A 25027-nucleotide genomic window follows, 5' to 3' on the forward strand; every position below is an offset into this window, starting at 1 on the left:
TCAAGAAGGCAGCTCACCACCACCTTCTCAAGGGCAATTAGGGATGGGCAATAAATGCTGGCCCAGCTAGTGAAGCCCACATACCGTGAATGAATAAAAGAAAAATTGAACTCACAACAGAAAGTTAAGGCCAATGATCAATAGTGTAAGTACTCTTAAGGCACCATGATAATTGTTAGGGAGACCATCTTATTGAAACAATTAAGACTCTGAGGTGAATTGATGAGGTAGAGGCTGAGAGAATGTTACTCTTATGTTGGAATCTAGAACTGGGGGCACAGTTTCAAAATAAGGCGTCTCCCATTTAAATAGAGATGAGGAATTCCCCGTCTTACAAGCACGGCCTGCAAACTCCCCTCTAAGCCAGCCACTATCCTGACTTGGAATTGTATCGCTGTTCCTTCACTGTCACTGGGTCAAAATCCTTCAACTCCCTCCTAACAGCACAGTGGATGTACCTACACCATGTGGACTGCAGTGGCTCAAGAAGGCAGCTCACCACCACCTCCTCAAGGGCAATTAGGGATGCGCAACAGGCACTGGCCCATATCATGAGAAAGAATAAATAAAAATAAGATGGTTGTTAATCTTTGGAATTCTCTTACCCACAGAGCAGGGGAGGCTGGGTCTTTGAATATATTCAAGGCTGAGTTAGACAGAACTCTGATCTATAATAGAGCCAAGGGTTATGCTCTTTTTGACTAAACCAATAAAAAACAAATTAACAAAAGAGCAAATGAACAAATTAAAGGGACAGAGCCTGAAGGTGAACTGCAATAAAAGACAAAACACGAAGGAAGCTTACAAAGGTAAAACCAAAGTGTGATTGTGCGAGTCAGTAATGCACCCCAGTCATCGCGGTGCCCACCGGTCACAGAAGGCATCAATAGTACCAGCAAACACTGCATGGTCCCTCTCCATGGACACTCGGTCATGAACTTAGCCGTGGAAGAGAGGCAGACAAACCCTTCGACCACCTGCTGCCTGGACCTATTAATGGCCGACTTGGCCAGGCCCAGGAGCAGGTTCACAAGGAGGTCCTCCTACCTCCCCGGCCCTCCTCCACACCGGGTGGCCCGAAGATTAGGAGAGTGGGACTGAAGCACAAACAAAAATTAAGTCATAACTTTTAAATTTTATTTATGCCTACAACAACTTACATATGCATGGTCCGCAAACTCCACAAGGCTGAAAAACGCATAGGCATCTTGGGAGTCCGTGAACTGACACATCCTACGGTTGTATGGGACTGTTGCATGCGACACCCTCCACCCCAAGTCCCTGATGGTAAGAGGGAGGACTCCCATGTAGAGAGCCCTCCACTGGGGACCTCTGCCCTCCTGACAGCAACAGGGCACACCAAGGCGTGTCCGGATGATGGGCTAGGACAAGGAGGCGAAGAGTGTGCAACAGCAGCCTGTACAGGAACCCCCTCTGCACCGAGCTAAAAGGCACAGAGGGCATTTCCATGGCTTAGCTTGCGGGGCTCCTGCTCCTGAGATGGGTTCGGGGCTTAGGGCCAATTCCATCTGAGCAGTGGTTCGCTCAGATGGGAGTCCACAGCACACCAGCGCCTCCTCCAGGCCTCATGTGCCTTTGGAACTGAGCACAGCTGTTTTAAAGTTGTGGAAGGCATTGGCCATGAGCTGGACATCCAACGATGCATGACGTGCCAATTCATGGGGTGTGTTAGGGGGGAATATAGGGGTACAGTAAAAATTTATTGTAAGGGAATGATACTGTTGGAATCTCCAAGCAGCTAGTGCCTGCAAGTATATAAACAGTTAAAAAGCACCACATTAACCTTGTACACCCTCAGGGCCTGTGATCATCAGCAAGGTCCTGGGAACCAGGCTGGACATAGAGGAAGGCATAGATTAGGTGTCCTACGAGTCAGACTGGAGACTTAGGTTGTGAAAAAAACAACTAAGATTGAGCCTGTTTACAGCAGATAGGGAAAGAACAGATGGTCCCAGTTCAGATAGAAGGGAAAGTCTCTGCCTGGGTAAACATAAAGTCAAGTGATTACCAGAGATGTGTTTTTAATGTAAACCTATATGTTGATGAGATCAGAATCTGGAAACTGTTCTTGTACGTGACCCAATATGCTGAACACTTGTAATTTAGCAGAGTACTGTCTCAAGCTGCATTGAGATGGCTCTTGCCTTGCAATTGCTCGAATAGACATTCGTGACCTGTTCCTGAGACTCCTGTTTGTCAAAGTTACCACATCAGTTTGGCGTAGTCACCAGGATACTCAGATCAGATCCTCGGGACAGCTCTGCAAAGTGGGTGAGTATATTTTACTTACCACCTGTAGTTGGTGCAGTAAGCCTACCCAAGAATAGTCCAGTCGAGTATCAAACGAATCAGGAAGAGGACTCAGGACAGGAGATAGGAGGCGACAAAGCCGAAGGGAAAGGTAGGGGGGTTGAGGAATGGGAAGAGGATGAAGAGATTGAGAGGGTTATGGAGAAAGTTAAGCAAGTACCATTCAGCCCAGGGGAGGAGCAGCTTTTGCTTAAAGAACTGCCAAGACTTAAAACTCGGCATAGCAACCCAGATGTTTGGACCAAACTGGGGGAAATGCAAGATTTCCATACAATGCACCCCCTTGATACCCACATACTGGTGAAGGCTAAATGCCCAGGGGATATCTGGGGAAGATTACCCCTGCAGTCTAGAAGTGGAGACTGGGTGAAACCTGGGGACGTCCCAGATCGGGAGAAGGTGACAGCCCTGCACAGGGACTTTGAGGAGCCAGTTAAGGAAGCCCTGGGGGAGGGAGAGACGAATTGGGAGTGTATAACGTCCATAGTACAGAAGACGGGTGAGTCCGTAATGGACTGTGCAGAGCAGAAGTAGGAGGCGTATGTACAGTTTTCAGGACAACCGCATCCCATGCGGGATGACGAGATTTTCCTGAAAATGTGGAAGGATGGTTGGGACTCGAAAGGTCCACTACTGAATTTTCTGTAACTTAAAAAAAATCAATTGATCTAAGTTACAAGAGCTGCTTGAGCTGAAGAGAGAGAGAGAGAAAGGGCGAAAAGGGGGGTACCCCCTAGGGGAGATAATAAACACTGACAGGCAGGAGCTGGGGAAATGTGAGCTTTCATCAGTTTGATTGTCCCTATAGGTGGAGCCTTCAAGATCCCTTTATTTCCCCCCACTGCTATTTGAAGTTTCGTTTCAGTTGTTAAGTTAAGGATACAAGAATATAAATACATATCTCTAAATATATGTTTGTTTGTGTGCAAGGAAGCATTTATATATGAGATCTAATATGTTTCCTTCCGTAAATTGTCATTTGTGTGTGTAGTTCAGCACTTTAGGGTTGAAAGCCCCATGTTAGATTAAAGGAAAAGTATACTAAAACATTTCAAAGTTTTGAGTATAAGGTATCATAAAGCTAAAACAGGGTTAGATGAACCAACCTTTGTACCACCCCCTTGCAGACTTGTATCACCAGCTTCCAAGTTGTTTGGGATTGATACATATGTGTTACATTAACTCATATGAGTTGATATTCTAAAATTCTGAAGGGAAAAATTACCTGAAGTTCAAAGGATTCTAGGAAAACCAAAAGACATAAACACACGGTCTAGGTGGTTCCAATGGATACAAAGAGGTTTCTTTTGAAGAGATGAATTAAATGTTAAAGGAAATCTGCATTCCAACAGCACTGGAATTTGAATTTGGGACAATCTTGAGGTGTAAAGTGCAGTGTAATTTAACAGGTTACTTTGAATAATGAGGATGCTATATAAAGATAAAGAATGTGTTGATAAACATATGGGACTTCTAATCTGGATACAAATCATTACACATGAAAGAAGAGATTGTTTTAATTTTGATAGCGTAAATTACATTTCTAACAAAGTTTAAAATTTTGAGGTTTGGTTCGTGATAAAGTTCTCAAAAGGGAATTTTCATTTTAAAAGTTTTGACAACAATTGGCACTAATTCAAATGCTGCAAGCTTTTGTGTTTGTAAGTCTGTTCCCAAAATATGAAGCTAAGCTCAAGACCTTGACAAAGTTTGGCAGAAATCCAATTTTTGGCCGAGTTAATGAATCTGGGGTAATTCTAAAAGAAAAGGGTCAGACACAATTTAGTGGGTTATTTTTGAGACAATAAAATGTTGTTTGAGAAGAAGATAAGGAACATGTCAATGCCTGATTTCTGTTTTTAAAACTGTTATGAGAATACTTCATTGGATTTTAAAATCTCTCCAGGCAACCTGAACAAGATAAAGATTGTAGTCTGTTGTATGTGTAAAATGGTATGAGGCAAGTAGAAGAAAGAGTTGGGGAAAGAGAACACAATATACAAACTGTTTTAAGGGAAATGAATTTGATAATCTGGCCATCAACTGAGACATTGGAAATGCACAGGGGGAGATAAGCAAAGATCTAGAGACAGAGCTTCTCATTGACATGGAATAGTTAATACGGCCTAAAGAGCAAAGAAACATTATAAACGATTAAGACAATAGAGAAACTGACCTCAAGAGTATCTTAGGATGACCATGGTCGGGGGAAAAAAAACTTAGAGATAAAACTATGTGGAATCTACAGTTCAGGCAATTGAAATGTAAGGAGAAATAATGCTTAACAACAATTTACCGCAAGATGGATACAGGTAAAGGGAAAACTGGAAAAAGGTGAAATAGATATATTACTGACTATATTAATGCGCCTGCGAGCTACAAAAAGTAAGACCACAGGATTAACACTATGATCACATGCAGAGTTACGTGGCTCCCAGAGAGAACTGCCACTGGAAGTGATGATACTGAACCATTGAAAGATAGAATAAGAAGCTGTAGAGTTGTGTAGGCAGCTTAAGGAATTGAGGTCCGATGTGGGACAGCAGCAGGAGACAGAAGACAGGAAGGAGTGGAGCGGGCCTACCCAGATGGATTCAGATCAGGGAACTCATTTCACAGGAAGAGTCATTAAAGGTATTCTAATTTGCCCAACATAATTCAGGTAGGGCCATCAAAATTTGCACGTCACACCAACCCCGAGCGAGGGGTCTCTGGGAACAGATACAAATAGATTTTACAGGACCCCTCCCGTTGAGCTGAGGGAAAAACCAATGCCTGCTTATTATCAATCAATTCACAAGATGGGTAGAGGCTTTCCCCACATTAGGTTGCTTAGCCACGACTGTGGCCCGGATGTTAGAAGAAGTGATTCCACGCTGGGGAATACCCTTGCAGATGGATTCGGACCCGGGTACACATTTAACGGGGCGTGTACTCAAAGAAATATGTAGGTGGCCAGGAATTAAACAGAAGTTCCACGCCCCTTACCATCCACACAGCTCAGGCATGGTTCAACGAATGAATAGGACCCTAAAGCGGGCATTGGAAAAGGCCATCCAAGATACAGGGCTAGGGTGGGCAGACTTATTGCCCAGCATCCTTATGGGACTTCGGGCAACACCTGACAGAACGACGGGGTTAACTCCATAAGAGTTGATGACGGGGAGAACGATGAGGTTGCCAGGAGACATCATGATGTGGCAGTGAGGAAGTGGGTCCGATGAGGGAGTGAATGAAGCAATTTGTCCGGGAGCTTTGTAGACAGCTTCACAGACTAAGGCAGGAGGCCAGGGCTCAGCAGTATTTTCCAGGACTTGGAAGGGGAAGTCAGGTCAGATCAAGCTGAAGTGCCTGGTATAGGAGAGAAAGTTATAGTCAATATCACCCCCGAGAAACCTGGGTTTGCATCCAAGTGGTTGGGACCATATGAGATAATCATGACCAGTAATACTTGTGCATGCATGGACTTGAGGGGAAAGGGGCGCTGGAAACACTGGTCACAATTGAAACATTTTATTAACTGACTTTTATCCACAGAATTAACCTCAACAAACGACCGGTGACGACTGGGACAGTTATTTGCTTAAGTTCACAGAATGTTTATTTTAATGTCAACACTCGTGGGCATGGCGATACTGGCAACAAGGTCAGGAGTGATCATTGCTCATCCTGCACTGCCGGAGGGACTTTGGTACAGCACGGACAGGGCTGAATGTGACACACAACGGGGAAGATAAATGGAAAATCTCCATTTTCACATGGTCCATCTCTGACACTTCCCTTCCCTTCCTTGAAGTCTCTGTCTCAATCTCCAATTATCCATTACAAGCCTATCAACTCCCACAGCTACCTCAACTACAGCTCCTCACACCCCGCTTCCTGTAAGGACTCCATCCCATTCTCTCAGTTCCTTCGCCTCCATCACATTTGTTCTGATGATGCTACCTTCAAAAACAGTTCCTCTGACATGTCCTCCTTCTTCCTTAACTGAGGTTTTGCACCCACGGTCGTTGACAGGGCCCTCAACCGTGTCCGGCCCATCTCCCGCGCATCCGCCCTCATGCCTTCTCCTCCCTCCCAGAAACATGATAGGGTCCCCCTTGTCCTCACTTATCACCCCACCGGCCTCCGCATTCAAAGGATCATCCTCCGCCATTTCCGCCAACTCCAGCTTGATGCCACCACCAAACATATCTTCCCTTCACCCCCCCCCCGGCAACATTCCGTAGGGATCGTTCTCTCCGGGAAACCCTGGTCCACTCCTCCATCACCCCCTAGTCCTCGACCCCCACCAATGGCACCTCCCCATGCCCACGCAAAAGATGCAACACCTGTCCCTTCACTTCCTCTCTCCTCATCGTCCAAGGGCCCAAACACTCCTTTCAAGTGAAGCAGCATTTCACTTGCATTTCCCACAACTTAGTCTACTGCATTCGTTGCTCCCAATGTGGTCTCCTCTACATTGGAGAGACCAAACATAAACTGGGCGACCCCTTTGCAGAACACCTGCGGTCTGTCCTCAAGAATGACCCAAACCTCCCTGTCACTTGCCATTTTAACACTCCACCCTGCTCTCTTGCCCACATGTCTGTTCTTGGCCTGCTGCATTGTTCCAGTGAAGCCCAAAGCAAACTGGAGGAACAGCACCTCATCTTCTGATTAGGCACTTTACAGACTTCCGGACTGAATATTGAATTCAACAACTTTAGATCTTGAACTCCCTCCTCCATCCCCACCCCCTTTCTGTTTCTTCCCCCTTCCTTTTGTTTTTTCCAAGAATTTATATAGATTTCTCTTTTCCCACCTATTTCCATTATTTTTAAATCTTTTATGCCCCGCTAGTCTTTTCACCCCACCCCTACTACAGCTGTACCTTGAGTGCCCTACCATCCATTCTTAATTAGCACATTCATTTAGATAATATCACCACCTTCAACACCTCTTTGTTCTTTTGTTCTTTTGTCTGTGACATCTTTTGATTATCTGCTCCTATCACGGCTTCCTTGTCCCTACAACCACACCACCCCCCCCAACTTCTCTCCCCAACCAACACCCCTCCACCACCACCCCCCCCAACCCCCCCCACCCCCCCACCACCCCCCACCCCCCCACCACCCCCCACCCCCTACCCCCGCCACAGCTTAAACCAGCTTATATTTCACCCTTCTCCTTATATTTGCTCAGCTCTGTGGAAGGGTCATGAGGACTCGAAACGTCAACTCTTTTCTTCTCCGCCGATGCTGCCAGACCTGCTGAGTTTTTCCAGGTAATTCTGTTTTTGTTTTGTATATAGAATGAATGTTGAATGTATAGCAAATAATAATATGCTAGTTGGCATTGTCTTAGTGATACCTGTCAAACCCATGTCAACACCTGGCAGGACCTTATATAGAGTAGAAAATATTGCGGTGATCCAGGGGGATTACTATATTAAGTACCATGATATTCTGCCATATGCAGTAGACATAGAAGGAAATATAGTTAGCACCACATTATAAGGGTGTAGTTTAGATACCACCACAGTAGTATGCACACCCAATATATGAGACGGAAGAAGCGAAGTGCGGATTTAAAGCAGCAGCAAATTGTACAATGGAAACTATATGGGCTGCAAAAGAACTGATCCATGTTGCATATACAAGGAATGGGAGATATTGTAACACCATGTGGCAGCAGAAGATCCAGAACAGGACCAACCGGATATGCCCCATCCACAATCATTCAGTGTGCCTACACCCACAGGTGCCAGCAAGGATGGGGAAGGTTGGAACTGGTCGAAATATACAAGAGAGGGTTGACTACTATTCAAGTCATGAAAGGCCTTAGGGATAACCTGACACAGTATTTGCACCAGTTCTCCTATGAAATTCCCTTATTAACCGAGCACCTAACCCCGATTCGGAGACAGGCTCAGCAGATATACAAAACTTACTATATACTGCAGCAATTGGTTAGAGGCGTAAAGGAGGATGTTGAGCAAACAGATTCTTCCTCATGGTGGGAGGACCTGTGGAATTGGGGCTCAAATGTACAGTTACACCCCTGGATTCGGATTATCTCCCATGCCCTAGTTATACTTCAACTGATATTGATTATCTATCTAACATACTTGATTCATCGCACCCAGAAGTCACAAAAAAGGTGGCGCTGGGGGACCTTTAACAGGTGGAGAAGGAAGTTGGCAAGTCAGAGATTTGAATTGAAGAACCAGATGATACAGATGGTCTGACCAGTACTTTTTACGTACCCCAAAGCTGGATACCTGGCCAGTATCAATGGGTGGCGGTACTTAAAGGGGCGGACAGCACGACTGTAGTTGGCTACCTTGGGCTAGGCCAAGGGCAAAAATGTGGGACTGTTAGGGGGAATATAGGGGTACAGTAAGAATTTATTGTAAGGGAATGATACTGTTGGAATCTCCAAGCAGCCAGTGCCTGCAAGTATATAAACAGTTAAAAAGCACCACATGAACCTTGTACACCCTCAGGACCTGTGATCATCAGCATGGTCCTGGAAACCAGGCTGGACATAGAGGAAGGCAAATACGATAGATTAGGTGTCCTAGGAGTCAGACTGGAGACTTAGGTTGTGAAAAACACAACTAAGATTGAGCCTGTTTACAGCAGATAGGGAAAGAACAGATGGTCCTAGTTTAGGTAGGAGGGAAGGTCTCTGCCTGTGTGAAAAATAGGGACATATGACTCATGTGCCTGTACCCAGAGATGTCTGTTTAATGTAAACCTATATGTCGATGAGATCGGAATTTGGAAACTGTTCTTGTACATGACCAATAATGTATAAATATGCTGAACACTTGTAATTTAGCAGAGTGCTATCTCAAGCTGCATTGAGATGGCTCTCTCCTTGCAATCGCTCGAATAAACGATCGTGACCTGTACCTGAGACTCCTCAGGTTACTGCATCAGGGTGCTATCTAGCCCACTACTCCACCACCCAGCATGTCCCTGATTCTGGTCACCCCAGTGGCCACAGGGCTCCCCTTTGCCAGCCACCTGAACCGGTGGAGGTGCGGACTCCTGAGCAGCGGCTCTCTGACGATAGCTGCTACCCCTGACAATGGAGAGCTGCAGCACGAGGCGACCATGTTTCAGACTTTCATCAGATCCTGGTAAAAGGTAGGCAATGCCTGAAAGGAGCCATGAAGGCCTCCCAGGTCTACAGACAGGAGCTGCATGTCATGATTCAAGCTGTGTACCTGGTGGAAGAAATACGTCGTCAGGGAACATCATCTAGGAGGAGGCTCAACATAATGGTAATGCTGCAGGGCCTGAAGGTGGAAGGTCGCCACCGGGGTGCGTAGGCACACTAGCACCTGACCACCTTCCCCAAGTGGGAGACTCAGAACCTCAGCAATGACCCAGTGCAGTCTTCTGTCCCAGAAGAATTCGACGAGCATTCTCTGGATTTTTCTGACAAAATCTGGGGGAGGGGTCAAAGTGACCAGCTGGTACCACAACATGGCGGCGATCAGCTGGTTTATGACCAGAGCTCGACCCCGGTAAGACAGCACTCGGAGCAGTCCTGTCCAGCGTCGCAGGCGAGCGGTGACTTTCGTCTCCAGTTCCTGCCAGTTCGCCGGCCAGGATTCCTCAGCAGGGCAGAGATGGACCCCCAGGTAGGGCAGGCTGGTCCTGCTCCAGGTGAAAGGCCTGAGCTCCTTGGGTAAGCCACTGACCAACCAGGAGTCCAGAACACCTGTCCCAGTTGATCCTAGCAGAGGACGCAGCGGAGTACACTTCCTGTCACTCGTGCATTCTCCGCAGGTCAGCTGGGTTTATGGACATGAGGAGCAAATGATCAGCAGAGGTCGAGAGGACCACCCTGATGCCCGGCTGTGCAGAACCAATCCCGACAACCTCCTCCGCATGAGGCACAGGAAAGGCTCCACGCAGATAGAATACAGTTGGTCAGACAGGGGGCAGCCCTGACCCACTCTTCTCCCAAAGCGAAGGGGCACCGTCAGGGACCCGTTAACCTTAACTAGACACTCTGCAGCAGAGTAAAGAAATCTGAACCGAGCAATGAAACGTGTCCCGAACCCAAATGCTCGCAGAGTCCCGAATAAATATTCGTGATCCACCCTGTTGAACACCTTCTCCTGGTCAAGAGACAGGAAGGCGCTCGACAGACCAGGAGGGTGAACTTTTAAAAATTTTTCTTATGATCACCAGTTCTTAAGGAGGCGGGACCCCCTCTCTTAGGCAGCAGGGTAATGACCTGCCGCATGGAAACCACTGGAATGCAGGACACGAACATCTTGGAAAGGTAGAGGTGGTTGAGTTTGGGTGCTCCAACTCTGGGTGACACAAAAGTGAAAATGCTGGAGGGTGCTGTTCTGCAGTCCACTAGCACTTTCATGACTTTGCCGTCTGTGCCAGGGGTGGGGGGAAGGGGGTGTGAAAGGCTCTGGAACACTTGCATTGCTTGAGTGGGCAGATAAGCTAGAGGCCCGACTCCAGTCATATCAATGTGACTGCACCTGAACTGTCTCAGCTGCAGAGAAATGGTCACTTTATACAGGTTTCCCTAATGCATGGCCACTTCCCTTGCCCACCACCCAGAATACTTGTGTGCTATATTCAACGGCAGGCCCTTGCCCCTACCCCTCCCCCAACAAGTCACCTCAATGACAGCGATGCCCCGACCCCTTTTCCCCAACACTCCCTAAGGTTGAAGTCCAACAGGTGACCCTGGTGAGTGCTACACAACGTTACTGTGTACTCACCTCCGAGGCGCTTTCCCACCGGCGTGGATGGACGATCCAGCCTGTGGGCGGGAGGCAGGTACAATTCTGGTGGGCTGGCCTGACATGTATTACAATGAGATTCCCGATATCCGATAGCGGGAAACGCAGCAAGCCATCAGCGGGCTGAGCTGGCGATTGTGAACTGGTTTCACGCTGTCGTGAAACCGAACTCGCCATAGTGTCTGCTCATGCCCGACGCTGGAGAACACAAAAAATCCCTCCCTAGGATCCTGTTTATTGACCTTCTGTCTGTATTTGCAACAGAGTGAAAGGGTGGCAGAGGGAAGCACTAAGCCATGAGCTGACAATTTGGCTGAGCCTTTGTTTCATGCCTTAATGAATATGTTGTGAAGCAGAAGCCATGCTTCTAAAAGCTTGCCTGGGATTTTCCGTTTTCGTTCTCCTGGCACACACAGATATCGGAAAATCCCACACACTCAGCTCAAAATTGCCCCAGTGTCCAATTGTCTGCAGTGATAATTTGTCAGTAAAAACAATCAACAGACAAAATTAAATATAACCACCAGGGGGAGTCATGGCATCGTGGTATTGTCACTGGGGCACTACCCCAGAGAGTACCCAGGCTAATCACCCACCACAGCAGATGGTGGAATTTGAATTTAATTAAAAAAAAATCTGGAATTAAGTTTCTAATAGTGACCATGAAACCATTGCCAATTGTCCAAAAAAAAAATCCCCATCTGGTTCACAGAGGAAATCTGCTGTCCTCACCTGGTCTGGCCCACATGTCACTGCAGGCCCACAGCAATGTGGATGACTGTTTACTGCCCCACTGAAATGGCCAAGGAAGCTATTCAACTGTATCGATCTGCGAAAAAGGCTAAAACGAATGAAACCGGACGGACCTCCTGGCATCGGCCTGGGCACCAGAAATGACAACTCAGCCCTGTTGACCCTGCAAAGTCCTCCAGGTGGGGGCTAGTGCCAAAATTGGGAGAGCTGTCTCACAAGTTAGTTAAGCAACAGCCTGACACAGTCATACCTGCGCAATCATACAATAACTGACAATGTCCCAGTCATTACCATCACCATCCCTATCCCAGTGGCAGAACAGACCCAGCAGCGGTGGTGGCGCAGCAGTATATAGCTGGGTAGACATTGCCCTGGGAGTCCTCAACATTGACTCCAGATCCCATGAAGTCTCATGGCGTCAGGTCAAATCAGGGCAGGGAAACCTCCTGCTGATTATCATGTACCGCTCTCCCTCAGCTGATGAATCAGTGCTCCTCCATGTCGAACATCACTTGGAGGAAGCACTGAGAGTGGCAAGGGCGCAGATTGTACTCTGGGTGGGGGCTTCAATGTCCATCACCAAGAGTGGCTCAGTAGCACCACCACTGACTAAGCTGGCCAAGTCCCAAATGACATATCTGCTAGACTGGGTCTATTGCAGGTGATGAGAGAACCAACAAGAGGGAAAAGTATACTCGACCTCATCCTCGCCAACTGCCTGCCACAGATGCATCTTTCCATGACAGTATCGGGAGGAGTGACTACCTTGACAAAGTCCCAACTTCATCATGTTGTGTGGCACTACCAGCGTGCTAAATGGGTTAGAGTCCAAACAGATCTGGCAACTCAAAATTGGGCATCTATGAGGCGCTGTGGGCCATCAGCAGCAGCAGAACTATACTCAAACGCAATCTGTAACCTCATGGCCCAGCATATCTCCCACTCTACCATTACTATCAAGCCAGAGGATCAGCTCTGGTTCAATGAAGAGTGCAGGAGGGCATGCCAGGAGCAGCACCAGGCATACCTAAAAATGAGGTGTCAACCTGGTGAAGATACAACACAGGACTATTCACATGCCAATGTAAGCAGCAAGTGATAGATAGAGCTAAGTGATTCTACAACCAACAGATCAGTCCTGTAGTCCTGCCACAACCAATCATGAATGGTGGTGGACAATTAAACAACTCAATGGAGGAGAAGACTGCACAAATATCCCCATCCTCAATGATGGAGGAGCCCAGCACATCTGTGCAAAAGATAAGGCTGAAGCATTTGCTATAATCTTCAGTCAGAAGTGCCAAGTGGATGATCCATCTCAGCCTCCTCTGGAAGTCCCCAGCATCATAAATGCCAATCTTCTGCCAATTCAATTCACTCCACATGATAGCAAGAAATGGCTAAAAGCACTGAGTTCTGCAAAGCCTATGAGCCCTGACAATATTCCCTGAAGATTTGTTCTCCAGAACTTGCCACACCCCTAGCCAAGCTGTTCCAGTACAGCTACAACACTGGCATCTACCAGCAATGTGGAAAATTGCCCAGGTATGTCCTGTGTACAAAAAGCAGGATAAATCCAACCCTTGCAATTACCTCACCATTGCTCTGCAGTGTTTTAATGAAGGTTAACGTAAGCAAGGAACAACACTTCATCTTTTGATTAGGCACTTTACAGCCTTCCAGACTTGACCTTGATTTCAACAATTTCAGAACATGATCACTTCCTCCATTTTGGTTCCTTTTTACTTTGCAGATTTTTAGCTTTGCTCTCACAGACCTTCCCTTTCGTACTTTTCCCACCCTTCCCCCTTGCAATGGTGTAAAACCCATCACATTTCTAACTTTTCCCAGTTCTGATGAAAGGTCATCGACCTGAAAAGTTAACTCTGTTTCTCACTCCACACAGGCTCCTGTTATGAGCCCCTATATTTATCTTCATTGGCAGTCGGAGATCGGGAGTTCGGAGGCCAGGAGTCACGGTTCCAGGCAGGCCTTGCGGTTTCTCCGCATGGGCTGGCTGGGAAATGGCCGCACATGTGCAGTTTGTTGATTTTCACGTCTTTAGGCGGGAAACCGGCCCTGCGCACATGCACAGAAGGAAAAGGAAGCAAAGAAGTGAAGTGGTGCAAAACTGCAGGTCAGGTGACCAGGACTGGAGCATTGCTCCAGAGATTGTTTCCCAAGGAGCAGGACATTGACAAGGGGCAAGGAGAGGGTCCCAAACCAAGAAAGGTATCCCAGAAGGTCCCATATAAGGGGCAAGGACATATCATGTTAGTAATGGTGAGAGACAGGAGCATAAAAATAGGCTCCAAATTAAAGGCAAAGCTGCAGAGAGCAGACTTGAAGTGAAGTGGGCTTGAGAGAAGCCCTGAAGATCTGAGGAGGCATCTGAAAGCTGGACACTCTGTAATATGGGCCTTTGGAGCCGTAGTGTTTTGCTTGGCATGGACAAAGTTCTGCTGTGTGCTTGGAAGGTGAAGCTTGAGTGTACTCGGAGGTCCAGAGGAAAGGAATCTCAGTAGGTGAGATCATAACCCTGGAGGTGGGTCCTTGTTGAAGGCATTTGACTTGGGGCAGTGTTTGGAGAGAATTCCAAGGCAGGTTCTTCAAATGTGGAGATTGGAAATCCTTGTGAGGAAGACAGAATTTTAGTGAGACAAGTTGTTTCACTGTGTGACGAATGTCTGAGTGGATTGTTGAGGGATCCATGAAATCTGCTCGGGTTGCATCTGTCATTTACTTTGGAGTGTGGTGTGTCTGACCACAGTTCACCTATTAGTTCACATTTGAGACACACTAACCCTGAATATTAGAGTATCAGACGGATATGGTAAATTGTTTTATCTTACTGCAGTTATATGTGTCTGTAAAGATTTGCTGGGGTGGAGGAATAGTGAATGTTTGAATCATTTTCTTGTGTTTGCATTGAGATCTTTCCAATCTTTTTGTCTGGTGTAATAAAGTTCATTTTCCTTGTTTAATAAATGCTTTATTCTTTGTGTTAAAAGTTCATCAGTAGACTCCTGTGAATTTGTTCAGTTACTTTCCTCCCTGGTTTGTTAAAAAAAAGAGCTAGGATCTATCAAACCAGGTCTCACTCTGGGATCTGACTTGTCCAGTATTAACGTCAGCTGGGATTGTAACACTGCCTCACCTGTTATTTACATAATATTTTTGTTTTTATTACAGAAGGGGAAGTATGAAACATTTAAGTTATGAAGAGAGGTTGAATAGACTTGGGTTGTTTTTGTTGGAGCAGAGCAGACTGAGGGACGACCTGATCGAGGTATACAAGATTATGAGGGGCATGGACAGGGTGGACAGGGGGCAGCTGTTCCCCTTAGCTGAAGGGTCAGTCACAAGGGGACATAAGTTCAAGGTGAGGGGCAGGAGGTTTAGGGGGGATATGAGGAAAAACTTTTTTACCCAGAGGGTGGTGACGGTCTGGAATGCGCTGCCTGGGAGGGTGGTGGAGGCGGGTTGCCTCACATCCTTTAAAAAGTACCTGGATGAGCACTTGGCACATCATAACATTCAAGGCTATGGGCCAAGTGCTGGTAAATGGGATTAGGTAGGTAGGTCAGGTGTTTCTCACGTGTCAGTGCAGACTCGATGGGCTGAAAGGCCTCTTCTGCACTGTGTGATTCTGTTATTCTGTGATTCTGCAAAGTCTTCCTTACCAACATCTGAGGTGGTGGGGGTGGGCGGTGGTGGGTGGGTGGAGGGGTGGGGGGTGGGGCGGGGTGGTGGGTATGGGGGGGCGCTAGTGCCAAAATTGGGACAGCTGTCTCACAGACTAGTCAAGCAGCTTCAAACACAATCTGTAACCTCATGGCCTGGCACATCCTCCACTCCAGCATTACCATCAAGCCAGGGGATCAACCCTGGTTCAATGAAGAGTGCAGGAGGGCATGCCAAGAGCTGCACCAGGCATACCTAAAAATCTGGTGTCAACCTGATGAAGCTATAACACAGGACTAGTTGCGTGCCAAACAGCATAAGCAGCAAATGATAGACAGAGCTAAGCAATTCCACAACCAACGGATTAGATCTAACTTCTGCAGTCCTGCCACATCTAGTCATGAATGGTGGTGAATAATTAAACAACTCACTAGAAGAGGAGGCTCTACAAATATCCCCATCCTCAATGATGGAGGAGCCCAGCATATCAGTTCAAAAAATAAGGCTGAAGCATTTGCTACAATCTTTAGCCAGAAGTGCCGAGTGGATGATCCTCTCGGCCTCCTCTGGAGGTCCCCAGCATCACAGATGCCAATCTTCAGCCAATTTGAGTCACTTCACATGATATCAAGAAATGGCTGAAGGCACTGGATATTGCAAAGGCTATGGGCCTTTACAAATATTCCAGCCATAGCACTGAAGACTTGTGCTGCACTGGCACCTACCTAGCTATGTAGAAAATTGCCCAGGTATGTCCTGTACACAAAAGCAGGACAAATCCAACCTGGCAATTACCTCCCCATCAATCTACTCTTGATCATCAGTAAAGTAATGGAAGGGGTCATCAACAGAGCTATCAAGTAGCTTGCTTAGCAAAAATCTGCTCATTGACACCCAATTTGGGTTCTGCCAGGGCCACTCAGCTCCTGACCTCACAGCCTTGGTTCAAATATGGACAAAACATCTCAACTCCAGAGGTGAGGTGGGAATGACTGCCCTTGGCATCAAGGCAGCATTTGACCGAGTGTGGCATCAAGGAGCCCCAGCAAAACTGGAGCCACTGGGAATCAGGGGGAAAATTCTGCTGATCGGAGTCATACCTAGCAGAAAGGAAGATAGTTGTAGTTGTTGGAGGTCAGTCATCTCAGCTCTAGGACATCACTGCAGGAGTTCCTCAGGGTAGTGTTCTCGGCCCAACCATCTTCAGCTGCTTCATCAATGACCTTCCTTCCATCATAAGGTCAGAAGTGGGAATGTTCACTGATGATTGCACAATGTTCAGTACCATTCACAACTCCTCAGATACCGAAGTAGTCCATGTCCAAATGCAGCAAGATCTGAACAACATCCAGGCTTGGGCTGACAAGTGGAAAGTAACAGTCATGCCACACAAGTATCAGGCAATGACTATTCCCTAGATTAGAGAATCTAACCATCACCCCTTGATGTTCAATAGCATCACCAATAGTGCTGAATCCTGCATTATCAACATCTGGGGGTTACTGTTGACCAGAAACTGAACTGGACTGGCCATATAAAAACTGAGGTTACAAGAGCAGGTCAGAGACTAGATATCCTGCAGTGAGTAACTCATCTCCTGACTCTCCAAAGCCTGTCCATCATCTACAAGGCACCAGTCAGTAGTGTGATGGCATAATCCCCACTTGCTTGGATGAGTGAAACTCCCATGATACTCAAGAAGCTTGACACCCTCCAGGATAAATCAGCCCACTTGATTGGCACCCCTTCCACAAACATTCATTCCCTCCACCACTGACGCACAGTAGCAGCAGTGTGTACCATCTACAAGATACAATGCAGGAACTCACCAAGTTTCCTTAGGCAGCACATTCGAAACCACGACCACTACCATCTAGAAGGACAAGGGCAGCAGATAGATGGGAACACCATCACCTGGAAGTTCCCCTCCAAACCACTCACCATCCTGACTTGGAAATATATCGTCATTCCTTCACTGTCTCTGGGTCAAAATCCTGGAACTCCCTCCCTAACAGCACTGGGGGTGTACCCACACCACATGGACTGCAATGGTTCAAGAAGGCAGCTCACCAGCACCTTCTCAAGGGCAATTAGGGATGGGCAATAAATGCTGGCCTAGCCAGTGATGCCCACATTCCGTAAAAAGTCAATTGAAACAAAATTACCTTCACAGAGCTGTGCGAAGCTGCTCAACAAGGCGACACTAAAATGAAGCCCTCAAAAGTAAGATTGAGGCTATGCGATGGCATGATACTCATACTGAGAGCGCAAATGATATGAGAGCTCAATGCAATGACAAGAAGGAAGATCTACAGTTCGAGCTCATATATGGGACACAATGGCCACTCATCCCAGCTGAAGCAAGTCTATTGCTTGGACTGGTAACCCTAAACGTGCCAATAGGGATTTACAGTGTATCAGAGCAAACAAAAGCAGAGACAGCAGCACAGATCCTGGAGGGGTACAAAGGTGTGTTTACAGGGCTGGGATGTCTACCTGGAGAATATCATCTCAAAGTAGATGAGAGTGTAAGACCAATACAGCTGCCCTCAAGTCAAGCCTAAACAATCGAAGAGCTGGAAAAGAGCAGAGTGATCAAAAAAACTGACAAATCTTCCAGACTGGGCTAGCAGCATGGGAGCAGTGAAACAGCCTGGAAAGCTGTGAGTATGCTTAGACCCAAAGGATCTAAATAAAGCGCCGAACAGACCTCGCTTCTCCATGCCGACCATCGAAGGAATTTTGCCGCAGCTTGCCAGGGCAAAGATATTCACTACCCTGGATGTGAAGGATGGTTATTGGCAACTAAAGCTGAATGAAAGCAGCAGCTTCCTAACTACATTCTGGACGCCACTGGAGGGGATACAGATTGTTACCCATGGCCGCTTGGCATTTCCACGGCGCTGGAAGAGTATCAGCGCAGACAGCTTGAGATAGTCAGTGATCTTCCCGGGGTGGAAGCCTTAGTGGATGACCTGCTAGTTTATGGATGTGGAGACACAGTGGAAGGAGCCATAGCTGAGCATGATCAGAATTTAACAGGACTGCTGGAGAGAGCTTGCCAGATGAACCTGAAACTGAACAAGAAAAAATTACAACTGCAGGTGCCTGAAGTCAAGCACATGGGTCACGCACTGACAGCAAAAGATCCTCATCCAGATCCTGATGAGGAGAAAGCTGTAGCAGCGATGCAGCTACCAACAGATGTGAAAGCAGTTCAATAATCTGTTGGGTTTGTGAACTATTTAACAAAACTTTTTGCCTAGTTTGTCGGCAGAGTGTAAACTTGCTCCTTCTGTTGCAACATCCTAAACTTTCTTCATGCACAGTGTTGCTCTTGATAGCATGTCAGCGATGAACATCTGTTTCCTTGCCAGAATGTCACGTCTGGATGATATCTTCTTTAAGTAAAGTAACATTCTTTGCAGATGCTTTGGGGCAGATAGTAGCCAAGGATGTGCTGTGGTACTGGGGAACAGGATAGAAGCAGCGTTCACTAAAATCAAACAACTAGTGACAACAATGCCAGTGCTGAAGTACTGTGACATCAATGATGAAGTCATCTTGCAGTGTCATGACAGCGAGACAGGTCTTGGAGCAACCCTAATGCAAGAAGGACAACCAGTCACATTTGCATCCAGCAGATGAAACGACACTACACTCAGATTGAGAAAGAGTGCCTGGCTACTGTTTTTGCCTGTGAGCATTTTCATCAGTACCTGCTTGGAAGAGACACAGTAACAATGGAGTCCGAGCACGAGACCCTTCAGAGCATTTTTCGCCAACCACTACTATCTGCCCCAAAGCATCTGCAAAGAATGTTACTTTACTTAAAGAAGATATCATCCAGACGTGACATTCAGGCAAGGAAACAAATGTTCATCACTGACATGCTATCAAGAGCAACACTGTGCATGAAGAAAGTTTAGGATGTTACAACAGAATGTGAAATCTTCCAGATTCAAAATGAAGCAGCAGCTCAATGTGATCTGAAAGTCAGCAACCCAGCAGGAAAATTTGAATCTGACAGACAAGCGTCTTGCTCAAATCAAGTGAACTACTCACCGTGATGCAACGCTACAAACGGTACAAGAAGTAGTGATGAAAGGATGGCCTGAGGGCATCAAGGACACACCCATGGGCACAAGAGCCTATTGGTCATACCAAGATGAACTGTCAGCCCAAGGTGGCATCTTGTACAAAGGAAACAGAGTCAGCATACCCAAGGAGATGAGAGGAGAGATGTTGAAGAGCGTCTAAGCAAGCCATCAAGGAATTGAATTGAGAAAGGCAAGAGAAGTGCTGTACTGGCCAAACATGAGCAATGAAAATTAAAGACCTCATTGGTCTGTGCGGTGCATGCAATGAGTACTTAGCTAAACAAGCTAGAGAGAGATTGATGATGCATGACATCCCAGACAGACCAAGGATGAAACTGCGAGTAGACCTCTCCATTTTGGCAGGAAATGATTATCTGGTCACTGCAGACTACTATGCTGACTACTGGGAGTTGAATCAGTTGATTTCAATGACAACAGGAGAAATTATAGAACGCCTGAAAGCACACTTCAGTTGTTAAAGGCATCCCAGACATTGTGATTAGTGACAATGGTCCTCAGTTCATGCATGAAGAATTCAACAGATTCAGAAAGGATTGCAAAATGCAACACAACACATCAGCTACCCAGTCGAATGGAAATGCTGAGGCGGCAGTGAAAATCACCAAAGGAATGGTCAAGAAATCAAATAAATCTAGCGCAGACACATACAAAGCAATACATGAATGGCGAAACACACCGACTGAAGGCATGGAAAGTTGTCCAGTCCAAAGACGAATGCCACAACACATGCAAGCTAATCTTTCAGTAGCAGAAGGAAAAATTGTTTCACCCAGAGTGTGGTTGGGATTTGGAACAAACTTCCTGAGAGGGTGGTGGAGGCAAGTTTGCTTGAGGCATTCAAAGGGGAATTGGATTACTGTTTGAAAAGAAAGAATGTGCAAGGTTATGGAGATAGGGCAGGGGAGTGGGACTCGGTGGAATGCTCTTTCAGAGAGCAAGTGCAGACTCGATGGGCCAAATGGCCTCCTTCTGCACTGTAAAGATTATGTGATTCTGTGATAGCAAAAAAGCTACTAAAACATGAAGTATTTACAGGCATGAGTGAAAAAAATCAAAGTGGAATGACAGAAGGCCAAATTCCAGTTTGACAAGACTGCCAAAACATTACCAGAGCTGAGCATTGGAGAGCCAGTCAGGGTACAATCCTTCAATGTTCTAAACAGGATTCAGCCCATGTGGAAGCTTGGGGTATGCATTGAGAAATTGTCATCTTGTTTGGACACAGTGGAAATGAACGACCAAATATATCAGCAGAACTAGCGAAACTGTTCTTTCACAGCAATCAGCCGGACAGGAAGAAGGGGTCTCACCAGCTGTATTGAGTACAGAACTACCATCAACCCCAGAGGTCCATGTGTCCCCAACAACCGTAATGGAACAACAGTTACCACGACAACAAGTGCCTTAGGAACAAGACCGACCAGAGAGGGAACATCACCCAGACGAACAGCCAATGTCAATGAGCATGTGTACTATTAAGAAAACTGCACAATTTAAAGACTGTATGCAATACAAATGCAGAGCCTGTTGTTAATGCGTGAGAACAGTGGGTGTATAGGGGGTAGCTTGGGTAACTCACAGTTACACATGATCGTGCATGCAAATGTATCTTCTGTTCATTACAACAAAAGGGGGACATTTGGATCTTTTATGTAGAAACATAGAAACATAGAAACTAGGAGCAGGAGTAGGCCATTCGGCCCTTCGAGCCTGCTCCCCCATTCATTATGATCGTGGCTGATCATCAAACTCAAAAGCCTGCTCCTGCTTTCTCTCCATACCCTTTGATCCCTTTCACCTCAAAAGCTATATCTAACTCCTTCTTGAAAGCATACAATGTTTTAGTCTCAACTACTTTCTGTGGTAACGAATTCCACAGGCTCACCACTCTCTGAGTGAAGAAATTTCTCCTCATCTCAGTCCTAAATGGTCTACCCCATATCCTCAGACTGTGACCCCTGGTTCTGGATTCCTCCACCATCGGGAACATCCTTCCTGCATCTACCCTGTCTAGTCCAGTTAGAATTTTATAGGTTTCTATGAGCTCCCCCCTTCGTTCTTCTGAACTCCAGTGAATATAATCCTAAGCGACTCAACCTCTCCTCAAATGTCAGTCCCGCCATCCCAGGAATCAGCCGGGTAAACCTTCGCTGCACTCCCTCTATAGCAAGTACATCCTTCCTCAGTTAAGGAGGCCAAAACTGCACACAATATTCCAGGGGTCGTCTCACAAAGGCCCTGTACAACTGCAGCAAGACATCCCTGTTCCTGTACTCGCATGATTACAGCGTGTATGGAGGGAAGAGGGGAGCGACTGATTACAATGTGTGTGGGGGAAGGAGAGAGGGGCTGATTACGGCATGTGTGGTGGGAAGGGAGGGAGGGGATGACTACAATGTATAGGGGGGGAAGGGGAGAGGATAGTTTGGGAGGTGCTGCTTTTAGCCAAATTTGCCTGTTTCTGCTCTAAGTGCAGCCTTTGTTACAACAGATTTTGTTTGTTACGAAAAGGGGGATGTTTATCCTGTTTACAACATGCCCGATCTGGCTTGCCTTGGTCAGGTGACCTCTGTCATGAGGTAATCCCTGTAAGCAGCCATCTGACAGTTCAATAAAGACCTCTCACTGAGAAAACACTGAGAAGCACTTCAGTCCTCAAATACGAAGCAGGATGCAAGAGGGGCTGTTACGTGTATGTGTGGGGGTGGTGGGGTGGTGCAGGAGAGGTTGATGGGGTCTTAATACTGTGAGTGGCGGGAGAAGGTACAGTGCTGTATGGCAGGGGAAAGGGGGAGAGAGTAGATTACCGTACTGTGTGTATGGGGAAGGGGGAGAGGAGAGAAGCTGATTACTGTGTTTGTGGAGAGGTGGAGGGGTCTGATCACAATACTATGTGAATGGGGGTCAAAGAGGGGCTGATTATAGTGTTTGTAGGAGAAGACAGGGGGCTGGTCACAGTCTGTGTGGTGAGAAGGGGAGAGGGACTGATTACAGTCTGTGTGGTGAGAAGTGGGGGAGGGGATGACTATAATACGTAGGGGGGAAGGGGAGAGGATAGTTTGGGAGGCACTACTATTAGCCGAATTTGCCTATTTCTGCTCTAAGTGCAGCCTTTGTTCCAACAGATCCTGTTAGAGTGGCCTCTTTAAAAACAGAACCAACTGACTGGCACTGACTGTGCCTCAGCAGCTTACAAAGCCAGCTGCTGTTGAATGTTTGTTCCTGTGAGGTTATTGATTACATAACTGGATGTGTAGGAAGATAAGATCGATGGGATACAGCTGACCTGCCCGCAGCCTTGTTTGGCGTTGCTTTGGAGTGGACAGTACTGGTTCCTTGGACATATAATATTTTATCGTACATCACTGCTGAGTTTGTAGAGTAGGCCTCAGTGCCGTTGATTGAGGAATGTACATGGATGGGCATATATTGCACAGCAATGACAGAATTAGCTGTGCTGCCCTTCCCTGTGGCTACTTGGTGACACACTGGGAGTTGGGGGGCGGGGTGGGGGGGGGGGGTGGGTGGTGGGGCTTATGGAAATGTGCCCTGGGATGTAAGGTTTGAGGTCAATCGTTTGGAGCATGAAAACTGTATCGTTTAGGCCGAATGGCCTGTTCCTGTATTGTAAATTCTGTCCCCCAGGGCTGATTCATGGCCCAAGAAGAGGACGAAAGAGCAGGAGAGGAAACACTTTTAAAATAAGTCATTTAGGGAGTTTTCGATGGGGAACAATAATTGTTGCTGTGCAGCCATTGTTAAAGGTTGGTTTTTGGCTGAAACAGCAGCTTAATATAAACATCACATGATAGGAAACGCCAAGGATAAATTTGAATGAGTGTTCAATAGTTTAGCTTCTTTATTGCAGGAAGAGGATTTCCTGTCAGCAACCTATGATTTAAATCCAGTATCGTGGGCATCTACTTCTGGCCTATACTATTTAACAGAGCTTTGTTAGAATCTTTATTGAAGAAACAAATTTAATTTAAATGTCGCTCCCTCCTCTGAGAACTGTACAGCAGTGGAGACGCAGGAACACAGATCTGCTCAAAACACAGGGGTATACAACCATAGGACCAGAGTTATGGTGCAGAAAGAAACCATTCAGCCCATCGTGTCTGCACTGGCCAAGAAGAGAAAAAAGAAACTAGCTGGTCATTGTAATCTCACATTCCAGCACCTGGTCTGCAGCCTTGCAGGTTACAGCACTTCAGATGCATATCCAGGTACCTTTTTAAATGAGTTGAGCATTTCAGCCTTAACCCGCAACTCAGGCAGTGAATTCCAGACACCCACCACCCTCTGGGTGAAAAAGACTTTCGTCATGTCCTCTTCAATCCTCCTACCAATCACCTTAAACCTGTGTCCCCTAGTAATTGACCCCCAAGCTAGGGGAAACAAGTCTTTCCTGTCTACTGTATCTTGGTCCCCCCATAATTTTGTACACCTCAATTAGGTCACCCCTTAGGTTCCTCTGTTCTAAGGAAAACAACCCTAGCCTGGCCAATTTCTCCTCATAGCTACAATTTTCAAGCCTTGGAAACATTCTTGTAAATCTCCTCTACACTCTCTTCAGAGCAATATGTCCTTCTTGTAATGTGGTGACCAAAATTCCAGCTCTGGCCTAACCAGTGTTTTATACAGTTCCGTCATTACATCCCTGCTTTTGTATTCATACCTCACTCAATAAAGGAAAGCATTCCATATGCTTTATTGACCACCTTGTCCATCTGTCCTGCCACCTTCAAGGACCTGTGACCATGCACTCCAAGGTCTCTGACTTCCTCAACCTCTCTCAACCAACTTCCCGTTTATTGAGTATTCCATTGATTTGTTTGCCCTCCCCAAACACATTACCTCACACTTTTCCAGATTGAATTCCAGTCGCCAATTTTCCACACACTCAACCAAACCATTGATTCATTCTGGAGTTGGCAGTTATCATCTTCACTATCAACTACACGGCCAATTTTTGTGTCATCTGCAAATTTCCCAATCATGCCTCCCACAGTTAAGTCCAAATCATTAATATACATGATGAACACCAAGGGCCCCAACACTGGCCCCTGCAGAACACCACTGGAAACCAGTTTCCGTTTGAAAAAACATCCATCGATCATTAGCCTTTGTTTCTTGTCACTGAGCTAATTTTGGATCCAACTCGCCACCTTCTCCTGTATCCCATGGGATTCTATTTTGCTGACTAGTCTGCCATGCTGGACCTTATCAAGTGCCTTACTAAAATCCATGTAGAGAACATCCACTGCACTACCCTCATTAACCCTCCTTGTTACTTCCTCAAAAAATGCCATTAATTTAGTAAGGCACGATCTTCCCTAACAAAGCCATGCTGACTATCCCTGATCAATCT

At 46.5% G+C, this 25027-nt stretch overlaps 1 long non-coding RNA gene across 1 annotated transcript in view; it reads left to right on the plus strand.

The window, feature by feature from the left end:
- The window catches only part of LOC121291069, a 46024-nt gene continuing 20997 nt past the window's right edge, over window positions 1–25027 (plus strand). Inside the window, exon 1 of the long non-coding RNA XR_005945952.1 lies at window positions 1–2292. This is a non-coding gene — a long non-coding RNA (uncharacterized LOC121291069). The remainder of the gene's footprint in view (window positions 2293–25027) is intronic.

This window comes from Carcharodon carcharias, chromosome 19 (genome assembly GCF_017639515.1).
Source record: "Carcharodon carcharias isolate sCarCar2 chromosome 19, sCarCar2.pri, whole genome shotgun sequence".
Taxonomy (NCBI): Eukaryota; Metazoa; Chordata; class Chondrichthyes; order Lamniformes; family Lamnidae; genus Carcharodon; species Carcharodon carcharias.